Source organism: Magnolia sinica, chromosome 2 (genome assembly GCF_029962835.1).
Source record: "Magnolia sinica isolate HGM2019 chromosome 2, MsV1, whole genome shotgun sequence".
NCBI lineage: Eukaryota > Viridiplantae > Streptophyta > Magnoliopsida > Magnoliales > Magnoliaceae > Magnolia > Magnolia sinica.
The window spans coordinates 121868659-121886080 of NC_080574.1; the positions used below are offsets into that span (position 1 = coordinate 121868659).

The window sequence follows — 17422 nt, forward strand, 5'->3', positions numbered from 1 at the left end:
GGAGCTTAAACTGAAATTGGGTATTAAAAGCGTGGATTCGGCACTCCGATGTCATAAAAGCAGGGGACGGACTCCTGGGGATTGGGATCGACGATTTTACATAGCCGAGATCCGAAAAAATCGAGAAACTGAAGCTCAAAGTGGCCCGAAAGTCATCCAGAATGCAAGATCACAGGGTTCCCACCATCCGTTCAGCTCGAAAATTCATACATCGCCCGAGGACCATAAATTAACCGTACACGTAAAATTTCATCCATTGGATTACTGTGGAAGTGGCCCAACGGATAGATCAGCCCACAATTCATTGATTTTGGGGCCCGCACGATATCTGGATATGCCTCAATTTTTGGTATCAGCTGTTAAATGAGATGATACGGGGGGAGGACGGATTGGATTTTGCATAACCATCATTGAGGTGCCACACGAGTGTTGCACGAGCACTGCAGTAAGTGCACTTGCAGTACACTACACCGGAGCAAAACAACAAATAACGCGCGCCCGTCAGCTTCCTCTCCAGAGACGGAATCTCTGTTTTTCCTTCGCACAAGGACCGTCCGCTGGGAAGCTCTGTGGCCCATTTGGATTCATCATACGGGAGATCTGGACCGTCCATCAGAACGCTACAGGTCCACTAACCGAGACCTAGGTGAAAGCTTTTCAAGAAGCAACGAGGATCTACTTTCACCTATCCGAACACAAGACGAACGGCAGTGCAGAAAGTCTGGTGGACCGCATCAAAAGCAACCCAAAAGCATCCATTTCTAACCGAAATTCTGAGAGGAATCCGGTGGATGGAGTGGATTTCTCAAAACAAAATCGCAGTGGTCCCCACCAACAAAACAACGTAAGAAGCGTTCGCAGGCCCCTGTTTCGCGCATCCGCGAGTTCCGGATGTTCCGGAATCATGTGGGCCACTACCTTTGATCGGATGGACGATCCAAACCGTCCATCGTGTAGCTCATCAAGTTATCCCCCAAGGGACGTTGCTTCTTTGCAAAGAAAGCGAAGGAAGTGGAGTATCGGTGCTATTTCTGTAGCTGTGTAAACCGTTTCTGCGACGCAGTTATAGTGGCTGGCTGCGAAATTCTCCGGAAGGACTCCAGGAGCGTCGGTTCTCTACTGCAACCTCTCCACCGCCCTTTCAAGGATAAAAAGAGGGAGGGCTCGTCTTTGGCAACGGGGAATAAAAAAAAAAAGTTTGGAAACGGGGACAGGGACGTGGAGTGCACGGCTGACCTTGGGTTGGAAAAAGGGTTGCATGTCAGGGGGTGTTCTGCTGCTGCTGTACGTAGAAGAGAGAAGGCTGAGGACGTGAGCACGGCTTGGAGTTTTTCAATGGCTGGGGAGGATGCACGTGATCTCAGGAGCAGGCTTGGATGATTGAAGAAGAAAACAGGGAAATTCTTTTGTTTCCTTTTTCTTTTCCTTTTATTGATTTTCTTCCTTTTCTTTTGTTTATTTGTTTATTTTAGCCCATTCATGTGTGGCTAAACCCCTTAGCTAGGGCTAAGGGGTGAAGCTTGTAGCGTGATGGGAAGAATTTTATGCCTTTAATTCTATTTTAAACAGAATGGATTTGGTATTGGGTTGATTTTATGGGAATACTTTTAGTTTTTTTAATGGCATGTTGTGACTGAAATTACAATGGGCTTGCAATGGCTTTGAATATTCCTTTCCTTTTTATGTTTATGAAGTCAGGAACCCCTGTTGTTCATCATTGTCCCATGGGCATGGTAGGATGACAGTACCCTTCCTAACCTTCATAATCATGTTGATTGATTGGTAATTAGATTAATTCTGTTGTTTGCTTTGTCTCATGGGCATGGTTTGGTGATGGAATCCATTCTAATTCATCCATTCTTCATCTCTTGAAACCTATATCAATGGCAGTACAGTAAATTTCCGTAATTTGTGATCCTGGCATACGATCTCCCTGATCTCTACAAGTGGATCCTCTGAATCCCTAGTTCCCTTTCTCTGAATTCCTTAAAGTCTTAGATAATTCTTCCACAATTATTTCTTAAATTCTATTTGGTTTAGATCACATCTTAGTCTAGTTCTAGTTCTACTTGGTTTCAGATAACGTACAGGTATCAGTCCCTGTGGATTCGACCTCGGTCTTACCGAGTTTATTACTACATCACAACCCTATACTTGGGGAGTGAACAAGTTTTTGGACCCCCAACCAGCATTTTGCTAGTCCCGAGCAAAGTATGCGAAAAATAAGTTGAGAGTTACAGAACAATTTCTATAAGAAAAAACTCGAATGATTTTTGAAAAACAATCCAGATACGAGAACTTTTAGATTCATGACTGTTGGATATTACTTTCTCCTAGACTCCAGCGCATGGTAAGCTTCATAATCAAGTTCAAAGTATTATTCCATTAATTAGAAAAATTCTAACTATTGAGATCTATAAATGTAGAGTCTAATCTCGACTTGTCAACATTAAGATTCACCTCGATATTTAAGGATACATTAGGAAAACATAATGTAGCTATTATTTCATCGAACTCTTTCAAATGTAAATATGGACTTTCAGATTCAAGTCCATGGAATTTGGGAAGGAGTTGGATAACTCCTGGCTTGATGTCCATTTGTCCTGTGTTTTCAGGAAAAATCATGCATGAGGGCGTACTCACTCCCGCCGGTTGTAGTGTGGTTAGGGTGGGTTTTAATTCACCCAAACCTAACTGTTTGTATACCGAGTAGGGAATCAGATTGACGCTTGCTCCTAAGTCAAGAAGTGCGTGATCAATTCGATGGTTCCCGATTACACATGATATGGTTGGGCTACCGGGATCCTTGAATTTCTGCGGCACGTCTTGCTTCAGGATGGCACTCACTTTCTCAGTCAAGAAGATTTTTTTTTGAATAACATTCCTCTACTTGATGTCGTTAAACAGATACCTTCATATGCCAAATTCCTAAAAGACTTATGCATGACCAAGCGACGGAAAATTATTCAAAAAAAAATCTTCTTGACTGAGAAAGTGAGTGCCATCCTGAAGCAAGACGTGCCGCAGAAATTCAAGGATCCCGGTAGCCCAACCATATCATGTGTAATCGGGAACCATCGAATTGATCACGCACTTCTTGACTTAGGAGCAAGCGTCAATCTGATTCCCTACTCGGTATACAAACAGTTAGGTTTGGGTGAATTAAAACCCACCCTAACCACACTACAACCGGCGGGAGTGAGTACGCCCTCATGCATGATTTTTCCTGAAAACACAGGACAAATGGACATCAAGCCAGGAGTTATCCAACTCCTTCCCAAATTCCATGGACTTGAATCTGAAAGTCCATATTTACATTTGAAAGAGTTCGATGAAATAATAGCTACATTATGTTTTCCTAATGTATCTGAAGATACAATTAGGCTGAAACTCTTCCCTTTTTCCTTAAAAGAGAAAGCTAAGACGTGGTTACATTCACTGCGTCCTAGATCCATTGGCACATGGAACGATATGCAGAGGGAATTCATAAAAAAATTCTTCCCACATCATAAAACGATTACCCTCAGAAAAGCGATCATGAACTTTGCCCAAAAGGAAGATGAAACATTCTTTCAATGTTGGGAAAGGTTCAAAGATTTGGTCAGTTCATGCCCACAACACGGATTTGAAACGTGGCGCATTACAAATTTTTTCTATGATGGACTGACATCTTCCATGCGCCAAATGGTCGAGACAATGTGTAATGGAGAGTTCATTAATAAAGATATCGACGAGGTATGGGACTACCTCGACAGTCTGTAAAAACACAATCTTGGGACTATTACCCAAAGTCGAACACCACGTCTAGGCCGACTCAATTAAAGGAGAAAGGTGGATTATATCTCTTGAAAGAAGAGGATGATCTCAAGTGTAAAGTGACTACGCTCATAAGGAAAGTTGAGGCCATGGAAGGAAAGAAGGATAAGGTCAATGAAATTGTTTGCGGCATCTGTGATTGCAACATTCACACAACTGAAAACTGTCCTACAATACCTGCCTTTCGAGGAGTGTTGAATGAACAAGCCAATGCCGTAAATAACTATCAAAGACCTTTTCCTGGACCCAACTCCAACACATACAATCCTGGCTGGAAAAATCATCCAAACTTTAGTTGGAGGAATGGACAAACGGCGACTCCTCCAGGTTTCTTCAATCAAAATCCAAATCAAGTGAAACCTCAAGAGGAACCGGTTCAAAATCCCATACAAGAGTTGGCTCAGGCAATGCGGGGAATTACAGATTTTATGCAAAAGATAGATTCTCGTATGACGGTTATAGAAAAGGGGATGCTTCCTGCACAACCTCTCCCCAATCCTAAACCGCAGTACGAGAATAATGATCCCAGCTCTTCAAATCAGATGGGACATGCTAAATCCATCACCACTCTTAGGAGTGGGAAGATCATTGATAAAACTCTTCCGGTTAGGCCCGAAAAGCCTCAAGAACCAAAAGAGGACAACAATGATGGATCCAGTGATGCCCCACAAAAAGTGGAACCGGAACTTCTAGAGAAGCCAGTTGCTCCATTCCCCCAACGGTTGGTTTCACCAAAACCTCTCTCTAACTCTCAGGATATCCTAGAGGTGTTGAAACAGGTGAAAGTCAAACATTTTTTTCAATAACGGCAGCAATTCAGAGGATGATGACGAGTTCCACGACATTAACATGATTGACTCTTTCGTGGAAGATACGACACTCTGACCTTATCCTCCGACCATCTAGAGACGTGCCTGGCCCACTCCCATGATTTTGATGATGACATGATTAGGGAGACGTGCGCCTTACTTGATACTGCACCGGTACTTGAAGTTAACCGATGGAGGCCACAATTTGAAGAATTACCACAAACTGATGTAGTGCCTCTACCGTCTAACCTCAAGCCGCCGAAGCTTGACCTAAAACCTTTGCCCTCTGATTTGAAATATGCATATTTGGGTCAAGATGAGACATACCCGGTGGTGATCTCTGCCCACCTGGAGAAAGAACAAGAGAGTATGCTTATATCTACTCTCATTCAGCATAAAGGAGCCCTGGGATGGACGATAGCGGACCTCAAAGGAATCGATCCCTCGATTTGTACTCACCACATATATCTTGAGGATAATGCAAAAACCGCTCGGCAACCACAACGTAGACTAAATCCAAATATGAAGGAAGTGGTTAAAGCCGAGGTTCTTAAACTACTGGACGTGGGTATTATATACCCTATATCTGATAGTCAGTGGGTGAGTCCAACTCAAGTGGTCCCTAAGAAGTTCGGAATCACCATCGTAGCCAATGCTAATAATGAACTCGTGCCAACTAGAGTCACTACTGGTTGGAGAATGTGCATTGACTACAGGAAGTTGAATACCGTCACGAGGAAAGACCACTTTCCTTTACCATTCATTGATCAGATCCTGGAAAGGTTAGCTGGTCATTCCTATTACAGTTTTCTTGACGAGTATTCGGGCTACAACCAAATAGAGATAGCCCCTGAAGACCAGGAAAAGACCACATTTACATGTCCCTACGGCACCTTTGCCTATCGAAGGATGCCATTCGGACTATGTAATGCCCCTGCTACCTTTCAGCGATGTATGCTTAGTATCTTTTCTGATATGGTAGGGCAATATCTAGAGGTCTTCATGGACGACTTCTCTGTTTATGGTCCATCTTTTAGCAAGTGCTTGGAAAGTCTTAAATGTGTGCTGAAAAGATGTGAAGAGAAGAACTTGGTACTCAATTGGGAGAAGTGCCATTTCATGGTTCAGAAGGGAATTGTCCTTGGGCATATCATCTCGTCCAAAGGAATCGAGGTAGATAAGGCAAAAATAGATCTTATCTCTAACCTACCTCCACCCAAGAACATCAGAGACGTGCGATCCTTTTTAGGACACGCAGGATTTTACAGGCGATTCATAAAGGACTTTAGTCTTCTCTCTCGTCCTTTATATAATCTTCTTCAAAAGGATGCTCCATACAAGTGGACTGAGCAATGCCAGGAAGCTTTCACCAAGCTTAAGGGAACGTTAACCACCGCACCTATCATGCAGCCACCCGACCGAACCTCCTTTTGAGCTTATGTGCGACGCTTCCGATTATGCTCTTGGGGCGGTCTTAGCCCGAGAAAAGATAAGAAGCCCTACGTCATTCATTACGCGAGTAGAACTCTATTCCCCAGTGAACTACTCGACTACGGAAAAGGAACTTTTAGCGTAGTGTTCGCCTTGGACAAATTTAGGTCCTACTTGATCGGATCCAAGATCATTATCTATACAGATCATGCGGCACTTAAGTATCTTCTTTCTAAGAATGATTCTAAGCCCCGCTTGATACGATGGATCCTTCTACTCCAAGAATTCGATTTGAAAATTAAAGATAAAAAGGGAGTAGAGAACGTAGTGGCCGATCACCTTTCTCGCCTTAATACCTCTGATTCCCTTGAGGCGACCCATATCAATGATATGTTCCCTGATGAACAACTGTTCGGAGTCTCCCATTCACCTTGGTTCCGATATTGCTAATTATCTTGCTACGGGTGCCATACCGACACAGTGGACTGCGCAAGATAAGAAGAAATTTTTCACCGAGGTGCGCAACTTTTTCTGGGATGATCCTTACTTATTTAAATATTGCCCAGACCAAATTCTAAGGAGATGTGTACCAGACGATGAGCATCAGAGCGTCATCTCCTTCTGTCACTCAGAGGCCTGTGGTGGTCACTTTTCTGCTAAAAAGACCACGGCCAAGATTCTGCAGTGTGGCTTTTACTGGCCCACTATGTTCAGGGACACTCATGAGTTTTGCAAAGCTTGTGAGCGTTGTCAGAAATTGGGAGCATTGTCCCGTCGAAATATGATGCCTTTGAATCCCATTCTTATCATTGAAGCATTTGATTGTTGGGGCATCGATTTCATGGGACCATTCCCCCAATCGTTTGAAAATCTGTATATTTTGCTCGCCGTGGATTATGTCACTAAATGGGTCGAAGCGATTCCGTGTCGAAAAAATGACCATCGCACGGTCATTAAATTCCTGAAAGAGAACATCCTTTCTCGATTCGGAACACCTCGAGCCATCATTAGTGATGGGGGCTCACACTTTTGTAATAGACCATTCGAGAGCTTAATGAAGAAATACGGTATCTCTCATAAGGTAAGCACCCCATACCATCCGCAGACAAGTGGACAAGCTGAGATTTCCAATAGGGAGATTAAACACATTTTGGAGAAAACAGTTAACCCAGATCGTAAGGATTGGTCAATCCGATTGACCGATGCCTTATGGGCATACCGTACTGCATTTAAAACTCCTATTGGAATGTCTCCCTTTAGACTTGTCTATGGGAAGGCTTGTCACTTGCCTGTGGAGCTGGAACATAAAGCGTACTGGGCAATCAAAAATTTTAATTTCAATCTGGACAACGCTGGCTCGCTACGCAAACTTCAATTGAATGAACTTGAAGAAATCCGGAATGATGCGTATGATAATTCGAGAATTTACAAGGACAAGATGAAAGCATTTCATGACCAACATATTTTGCGAAAATCATTCACGCCTGGTCAGAAGGTCCTTTTGTACAATTCTCGATTACATCTCTTTCCGGGTAAGCTTCGATCTCGTTGGACCGGCCCTTACATTGTTGTCACTGTTTTTCCGCATGGGGCCGTTGAGATAAGAGATCCCGACAATGGCAAGGAGTTTAAAGTCAATGGACATCGATTGAAACCATTTGTCGAGAAATTTGATTCAGAGGACATGTCCATGCCTCTGACTGATCCTGTTTACCAGGATTGATCTCCTAGTCTGATGGAGGTATAGGTAGGTTTCCTGTTTTCTTAGGACTAGGGTAGTTGCTTTATTTGTCTGGCTGAAGACGGTAAACTTAGCGCTCCTGGGAGGCAACCCAGTTCTTCATTTTATGTCATCATTAGTCAGTTCAATGTTTGTGGGTAACATTTCTGCAAACCCTCACGAGACTATAACTCGTCCACTAGGGGCAACCTAGGGGTTTAAAGGCTTGTTGCATATGCTAAATGCAATCGAGAGCACCTGCGAAAGTGGTATAGGTAGGAGTTTATTTTTGTTAGTTTTGTGTCACTTTCTCTCTCGTGCTGACCGGATTCCATGCTGCGATCTCTTGGAAAGTCTCTCACGATTCATCATCCGGGTACTATCTTTCCATCACTCCTATTTATTTATTTATTTTTTTTTTTTCCCGTTGTCTCATGTGCATTGCATGTCTATTTCTTTTTACATTGAGGACAATGTAGATTTTTGGTTGGAGGTGGGAGATTAGGTTTCCTAATCAGTGTTTTCTTGGTCTTGAACGAAAATTGTGAAAATTTTTAAATTTTTCTAGAAATTCATATGAATTCGAAGCGATCTTGACGACCATCTTGGACTTAGAATTTCAAGATATGTGATGTTGGTACTTCATGACTCTTGGATTCAGTTATCTATTAAATTTCACAGCTAAGTTTGAATTGTTAATCCATTATTAGAATTTGTAAATATTGATTGAGTCATGAATTAGCAGAACACATCTCGCTTGCATATTAAGGTTTCAGTTCGATATTAAAGGATTAACTTGGTAATCACTAAATACGAAAGGAACCAACTTGAGAAATCAAATAGATTGAGCGAACAATCTTTACCATAGGTTTGCTCCCTATAGGTGAGGATTCGATTCCCCATGGATGATATTTGAAAAAGTTGGGTGTACAATCTCTACCTTAGGTTTGCTCCCTATAGGTGAGGATCTAATCTCTCTTCTTGGCGTTACTTCTAAGGAAAAAAATCAAAAAAAAAAATAAAATTAAAAGAATAAAAAGATAATATGTAAGCCAAGTTGAGCTATCGTGAATTCTCTTAGTTGTCATTATAGTCATTGCATTCATGCTCTATAATAATAATAAAAAATTTCCATCACTCTTTTGTTTCCTTTAATATTCTCTATTTTAAAAATATATCAATGATACTAGTTCATTCAATCTTGTTTGAATCAAAAGTTGTTATTCTAGTTCACATATCATATTCCTCACTTAGTTAGCTAGGGTGTATTGTGAATTCAGTACATCAAATTACAACTCACTTTAAACTAGTGATTAGATAATTGAACTCAAGTTTATAATTTTCAGTTGTCAGAATTTGGACTACTATCAACCTAGACTAAGTATTAACTTTGCTTTTGGAATTCGCATAATATCATGTTCACATTCTTGTATATAAAAATATTATTTTGAAAATGTTGAAATTTTTTTTTTCATAAACCTAAAAAAAAAAACTTAAACTTAACTGAAACCTAAAAATAATAAAAGTAATGATAAAATAAACTGAAACCACAAAAAAAAAACTTTCATATGGATGACTATCCACACCCCCCAACCTAAAATCTACATTGTCCCTAATGTAATGATAATATAATGCAGAGAACAATAAAAATAAAAGAAAGGGTGGATAATACCCGCCATGAAAAACTCACCTGCTATGTGACACTAAAAAAATTGAATATGATACAAATCCTACACAAATGCTCCGTCAGACCAGGAGTATCATTCTGAATATTCTGGCTCATGAAGAGGGACAGACTCCTCTCCTAAATGAAAGTTTTCCACATAAGGCTTCAATCTCTAACTATTAACCTTGTACAAATTGTCATTACGTGGATTCTCAAGTTCAATAGCCCCATGAGTATAAACATTCTTCACAATAAAGGGGCCTGTCCATCTTGATCTTAACTTTTCTGAAAAGAACTGGAGACGAGAATTATACAATAGGACCTTTTGCTGAGGTTCAAAATTCTTCATTAGGATATTTTTGTCAAAAGCTTTGGTCCTCTCTTTGTAGATTTTAGAATTTTCATAGGAATCTCTCCTCAGCTCCTCTAATTCATTCAACTCTAATTTCCTTTGTCCACTTGCTTGATCCATATCAAAGTTTAATTTCTTTATTGCCCGGTAGGCTCTATGTTTCAATTCCACAGGCAAGTGGCAAGCCTTCCCATACACCAATCTTTATGGAGACATTCCAATCGGGGTCTTATAAGCAGTCTTATAAGCCCATAAAGCGTCGGATAGTCTGAGAGACCAATCCTTCCTATCTGGCCTTATAGTTTTCTCTAAAATGTGTTTGATTTCCCAATTAGAAATCTCAACTTGCCCACTCGTTTGTGGGTGGTATGGGGTTCTCACTTTATGCTTGATGTCATGTTTCTTCATTAAAGCCTCAAATGTTCTATTGCAAAAGTGAGACCCACCATTACTAATGATGGCCTTTGAGTTTCAAATCTAGCAAAAATATTTTCCTTGAGGAATCGTATGACCAGTTTGTTGTCATTGGTCCTACTTGGAACTGCCTTAATCCACTTTGAAACATAGTCTACACTAACCAATATATAAAGAAATCCAAAAGAAGATGGAAATGGACCCATAAAATCAATACCCCAACAATCAAAAATCTCCAATGGTAAAATTGGGGATAAAGGCATCATGTTGCGCCGGGACACTCTTCCCAACCTTTGACATCTATCATAAGCAACACAGAAAGCATGGGTGTCTTTAAACATGGTGGGCCAGTAAAAACCACACTGCAAGATTTTTGCAGCGGTTTTCTTAGCAGAAAAATAGCCACCACATGCTTTCATGTGACAAAAAGAAATAACACTTCGAACTTCATCCTCTGGGACACAACGTCTAAAAATTTGATCAGTCCCATATTTATATAAATACGGGTCATCCCAGAAAAAGTTTCTAACTTCAATTTCAAAACGCTTCCTATCTTGTGACTTCAAATGATATGGCATTTTTTCCGTTACAAGATAGTTCACTATATCCGCATACCAAGGCAATTTGGAGATCGTAAATAATTGTTCATCAGGGAAAGTGTCCTGAATATGTATCTCCTCAGTGGAATCATCTAACACCAATCTAGAAAGGTGATCGGCCACTACGTTTTCTACTCCTTTCTTATCTTTTATCTCTAAGTCAAATTCTTGGAGTAGGAGGATCCATCTTCTTAGATAATAAATATTTCAAAGCCAAGTGGTCCATAAAAATAACCACTTTGGATCCCAACAAGTAGGACCTAAACTTATCCAAAGTAAAAACTACTGCAAGTAACTCTTTTTCAGTTGTTGAGTAGTTCACTTGGGCCGAGTTTAGAGTTTTACTCGCATAATGAATAATGTAGGGCCGTTTATCTTTCCTTTGGCCCAAAACAGTCCCTATGGCATAATCACTTGCATCACACATTAGTTAGGATAAGTTTTATTTTCACCTAAGTATACATACTTAAGCTCATTTAGTAGTGGTTTTAAATTAAGCTTTGGAACATTGGTTGTTGATGACAGAGGTCGCAAGTCCTCGATAGATAGGATTTGAGTGCGCGGTCTCCATTGGTACATACCAATGTCTTGGGTGATAGTGCTCTCATTATCATCAGAAATTTCAGCAAGCACTTTTTCTAAATCAGAATTTTTCAAGTCTCCAATGACTTGAATCAATTCATCAGTCAGACTAGGTTCTAATTCCTCTTCTTCTATCAAGCAGTCCATGAAATTCAACTCATGGATCTCATTAATATCAATGGGCTGCTTACATAGATTGAAAATATTTAGCTCTAGAGTCATGTTACCAAAAGATAAGTTCATCATTCCATTCCTGCAATTTATTATTGCATTTGAAGTTGCTAGGAATGGGCGGCCTAAAATGATGGGAACTTGAGCGCTAGCATTTACACATGGTTCAGTGTCTAGTACAATAAAATCTACGGGAAAGTAGAATTTCTCCACTTGGACTAGCACGTCCTCTAAAATTCTCCTTGGTGCCTTAATAGAGCGGTCAGCATGTTGGAGTGTAATTGTGGTTGGTTTAAGCTCACCTAACCCCATTTGTTTGTAAACCGAATAAGATACTAAGTTGACACTTGCACCCAAATCTAGCAAAGCATGCTCAATTTGAAAAATCCCAATAATATAAGGAATAGTGGGACTTCCCGGGTTTTTGTATTTGGGTACAACCCTTTGTTGAATGATAGCGCTCACTTTCTCAGTAAGGAAGGTCTTTTTATGCACATCTAATTTTCTCTTTACAGTGCACAAGTCCTTGAGATATTTAGCATATGATGGAATTTGTCTAATGGCATCAAGCAAAGGAATATTGACAGTAACCTTTTGGAGCACATCCAACACCTCTTGATATTTCATGGGGACAGTTGGATTCCGAAGTCTAGATGGGAACGGAACTGGAGGCTCATATGACTTAGTCTCTTTATCCTTTTGTTGTTGCGGCTCTTGAACCATAGTCGGTTCATCATTTTCTTGAGATAGTGGCCCATCCTCCGGTATTTCTACCGATTGCATTATCTTGTTATCGACCTCTTTTCCACTTCTCAAGGTAATAATGGCCTTAGCTTGTTCATAATGTAGTTCACTTGGATTTGAGTATCCAATGAAATGTGTGTTTCGAGGGTTTGACACAGGTTGGGAAGGAAGGGTGCCTTTTTCCCTAGCATTTAGTTGAGTCTCAATCCTAGCCACAGCTGTCTTTAATTCCTGATTTGATTGGATTACAGACTGATTTATTTGAGCTTGAGAGTTCATGAATGTAGTCAATGTATCCTCCACAGATGATCGCTTTGGTGGGGGCACATATGGTGCATTGTTAGGTGCCCCAAAGAAGTTATTTTGTGGAGGCATTTGAGGTGCATTGGGTACATTAATTTATGGTCCATTCCTCCAACTAAGATTAGGATGGTTACGCCAATTTGGATTGTACGTGTTTCCCATTGGTTGCATAACTGACCTTTGGTAATTATTTATAGCATTTGCTTGATCATGCTTATGCATGATATTTTGTACAACTGAGATATTGGACAATCCTTTGTGTCATGGTCTGTACCACCACAAATGCTACAAAAATTACCTAAGAAAGTGTTTCTTTAACCATATCAACCTTCCTAATTTCCAAGGCTTCGACCTTTCTAGCCAATGCAGTGAATTTTGCATTAAGGTCGTCTTCCTCTCTTAGGACATACATTCCCGCTTTCTCTCTAGGAATGGGTCTAGTTTGGTCTGATTTAGCAGAGACATCTCATGTCTGAGTATTCTCTGTTAACATATCTAGAAAATCTCAAGCCTCATTATGATCTTTGTCAAGAAAGGTTCCACCACACATCATCTCTATGAACTGACGGGTATTCATAGTGAGCCCCTTTCAGAAAGCATCAATCACGTGCCATGGTTCATAACCATGATGTGGACAAGTAATTAGAATGTCTTTGAAGCGCTCCCAAGCTTGAAAAAATAGTTCATTCCCCTTTTGGGAGAATGACATGATTTCTTGTTTTAGTGCATTTGTTTTGTACTCGAGAAAGAACTTTTTCAAAAACTCTCTACTTAAGGCTTGCCATGAAGTGATGGTATTAGGTCTTAGAGAGTTGAGCCATGCTTTGGCCCGATCCTTTAGAGAAAATGAGAATAACCTAAGCTTAAGTACATCCCTATTGCCATTGCTTACTTGTAACGTTGCAATTACTTCCTCAAAGTCCTTGAGGTGCAAGTAGAGGCTTTCAGAATCTAAGCCATGAAATTTAGGAATTAATTGAATCACACCTGGTTTAAAATCACAGGGAACACTATGCAAGATGGTAAAGTTGATCTCTCAGGGTGTAAATGTTCACATAAAGTCCGTGGTTGGTTTAACACATTCCTATGAACTTCATTTTCATCCTCAAGAGGAGGATTATTTTGATTTATAGTTGGATCTGACAGATTTGGATTTAGATTATCAACTAGGTCTACCATGGAATCCAAGTGATGTTGAGTGCCTCTTTTAAGTGAATAATAAAGGCCTGGAACTAGTCCCCCTTCAGAGGAGAGTCGATTGTTTTTATCTCTACTCCAACGGGATATAAACTATCCACACCACACAACAAATACCACTAATTCAAATCATAAGTATGATACTTAAAATAAAAATAAAAACTTAAATCAACAACCCTGGTGGCAGGGCCAACCATGAGGGTTCAGTTCACAAAGCAAAATAAATCAACAACCCAGGTGGCAAAGCCGACCATGAGGGTTCAGTCCACAAAGTAAAATAAATCAACAACCCAGGTGGCAGAGCCGACCATGAGTATTCCCACCTGTCACGCGGGTGACTCGGGTTCGATCCCCGGCAACGGCGCCAAAAACTTGATTGCTTGCCTCCAAGTGCAGAGGTTCGTAAGTAGTATCCCGTGAATACAGGGTCGATCCCACAGGGAGATGAATTATGAGAAGAAAAAAATAATCAAATGCAAAACAAACTAAGTAATAAAAATTAATCTAATAATTTGATTTTGGAATTTTTGAATGGATGTAATTCAACTGAATAAAATAACACCCAAGCTTCAAAGTTCCACACATAGGTTAATGTTTCAAAATCATGATAACTTGGATAACACAACTAGGATCTGAGCACTATAGTCAGCCTAATCGGAAAATAAAACAGTTTATATATTTAATAAATGATATAAAAGATTAGAAAATAATGGATTTGCACCATTGACATATATTCTCTAGCGCCAGTGATTTTAAGTATTCAATATCTATAGGATAATGAATATCAAAGAAATATAACAGGTTGAGAACATCTCCTATCTAGGAAATCTGATTAATCTAGGGTAAGCCTATCCATCAATGTGGATCTCATATGATGGGAACATATGGATCTTACAAGAGGATAAAAAATAAAACCTAAATAATAGATAACATGCATACACCATTCTTCTCATCATTAAAACAATCAATCATCATAATCTTAGAGAAATAATAAACACATGTGCTTCCCTTCTAGCTTGGGCTAGAGGGAACTTAGAAAAACATAATTAAATTGCAGAAATAAAAAGCAACAAGAAAGAAAGAAGAAAAAAATGCAAATAAAAAAGATCTCAAAAAAAAAAAAACAACTTATAAAGCTTTAATAAAACTAGAAACTCTTTAAAAATCCTAAATATTGCTCTTGAATACTTTGAATGATGTTTAAGAATGCCCTAGGAGGCCCTATAAGTAGGGAACTCCAATTTTCGTACAAAGTTGAAAACCCTAGAAAACGCCTCAAATATACATATTTTCTCAAAATAGACTTCTCGCTGCATAGTTCGTTTAAAACAGACTTCCTGCTACGTAGTTTTTCAAAATAAACTTCATAGCTTCAGATACACTTTTTCAGGACGATTTCAGGATCTTCACTTCAAATCTTCGATCCTCTTCATTCCTCGCTTGGTTTCTTGGATCTTTGGCATGTGAATTCTTCAATTTTGATCTCTTAAGATCCATCCCTTGCCTTAGTGATTTTTTAGCATCAAATTCTTACTTTTTAGCACCCTTTTTCAATCCAAGCTCTTAAATTTACCTTGCAACACATACATGAGTAAAATAGAATATTAAGATGATTTATGTTCATAAAACCAAGATATAAATGAGAAAATTATGCAATATTTGAGTCTCAACATACACGTTGGAACTCGACCTATAAAATGTTAGATATGGCAATAGAATTATAGCTTGCATTTCTAGGTTGCCGAGCATAGATGATTGGCCCAAAGCAAAACAAGTTCACAATTTTTTCAAAGTTTTATACGACTGCATGAAGATTTTTTTCGGGAATAAGTATCCAACTGGGAATCTGTTTCTTTCATCTTTTTGGAAGATCAATGATGCTTTACAAAAAAATTCCAGTGCGGGTCTAGATTTTATACGACAGATGACAGTTGGTATGTAAATGAAGTTTGAAAAATACTGGGACGAGTGTCATTTGGTGATGTCTTTCACAGTTGCTCTTGATCCTCGTTGTAATATGGGCTAAGTCAAGTTTATTTTCATGAAGATTTATTCTCCTAAAATAGCGGCAGTGGAGACGTTCAAGGTCTTTCACAGTTGCTCTTGATCCTCGTTGTAATATGGGCTTAGTTAAGTTTATTTTCATGAAGATTTATTCTCCTAAAATAGCGGCAGTGGAGACGTTCAAGGTTCGTCAAGCCCTCAAAGATTTGTACAATTCATATGCTACTACTTTACCTGCAGCAGGTGTTCAAGAAAGTAGAGATACAGATGTTTCTATACCTGATAATGAGGATGTGCTAAATGAATACATGTCTTACTTGGCACAAGAACAAATAGGAGTTCAGACTAAGGAATCAGAGCTAGAATTGTACCTCAATGAGCCAATCATAATGCGATCCGACTTTGATGTTTTAGAATGGTGGAAGATGAGGGTCAGTGAATCAAAATACCCTACATTATCTGTGAGGGCATGGGACATATTATCAATACCAATTTCAACAGTGGCATCAGAATCCACATTTAGCACAAGGAGCAGGGTTGTGAGCAAGTATCGAAGCTCACTTTCACTAAATACAGTTGAAGCATTAATTTATACAGAAGATTGGTTGCATCCGATATGGGGAGGAGATGATATTAATGATGAGGAAGATGAAGATATTGAGATTCATGACGAGTCTCTACCTGCAACAACAAATACATGAAGGCGTTTTTAAATTATTTTCTTTTTTATTGAAACTTGAATGATATGTAATATTGTTTAACTTGAAACATGAAAGTGGTGGAATGTGGTCTATAAGACTTTAATAATTATTTACTCACTACCGTTCATTTGCTTATATTTTTATATATTTATATTACTTTTATTTTGTTCTTATATCAAGTTCAAATTCTTTATCAACATTCTAATTTTTTTTAATTAAAAATTGAGTGTAAATATGTCATCATCTAACCCATCGACCAACATTTGGGCCTATGCTTCCCTATTCGAATTGCCACCAAGGTTTGGAAGAATAAAGATTGTGTGTGATTTATGTGGTGTAAAGTTTGTGAAAAAGACTAATCAGTTTCGGTTACACTTTTTATGTCGAAGTGGTGATGTAAAACCATGCACCAATGCCCCTAAGGATGTCCAAATTCTTTTTCAGGCCCTTTTAGGTTCGAATAGAAAACCTTCCACTCCATCCAAACCTTCTAGTTCTGGATCTAGTACACGAATGACTTCCGCGGAAGATGCAAAATGAGGAAGTCAGACTAAAAGCTTTAGAGGAAGAACAATTCCAACTCGCTTTAAAACGCAGTATGGAAGAGGTTTCTAGACTTCAGCGATATCCTTAAAGACAACATCCTCAAAGACAACATGATGTTGAAACATGATCAAGTACGACAAGTAAGAAAAAGAAGAAGAGTAACAAATTAAAGTTCCTCACCCGTCTTGGTAAATTTTATAAGGCATTGGGTACTGTGTACAAATCTTCAAATAAAGAAAGTTTGAAAAATCTAATTCAAAGTATAAAAGAGCATGAAAGAAACATCTCTTCGCCTTCTGACTCAGAGGAAGTGAACCAATATGTATATGAAAAATTAGATAGTAGTTCGAATGGATCAGATGACAAT

The 17422-nt window shown here is 39.2% G+C and overlaps 2 non-coding genes across 2 annotated transcripts; one reads left to right on the top strand and one right to left on the bottom strand.

The window, feature by feature from the left end:
* Nucleotides 1-3519: 3519 nt before the first annotated feature.
* On the bottom strand, nt 3520-3626 carry LOC131238343 (small nucleolar RNA R71). The gene has a single exon (XR_009167744.1). It is a non-coding gene; the product is annotated as a small nucleolar RNA R71 (small nucleolar RNA).
* A 9601-nt stretch (nt 3627-13227) lies between these two features.
* LOC131238308 (small nucleolar RNA R71) lies at nt 13228-13334 on the top strand. The gene has a single exon (XR_009167711.1). It is a non-coding gene; the product is annotated as a small nucleolar RNA R71 (small nucleolar RNA).
* The last annotated feature ends 4088 nt before the right edge of the window (nt 13335-17422 follow it).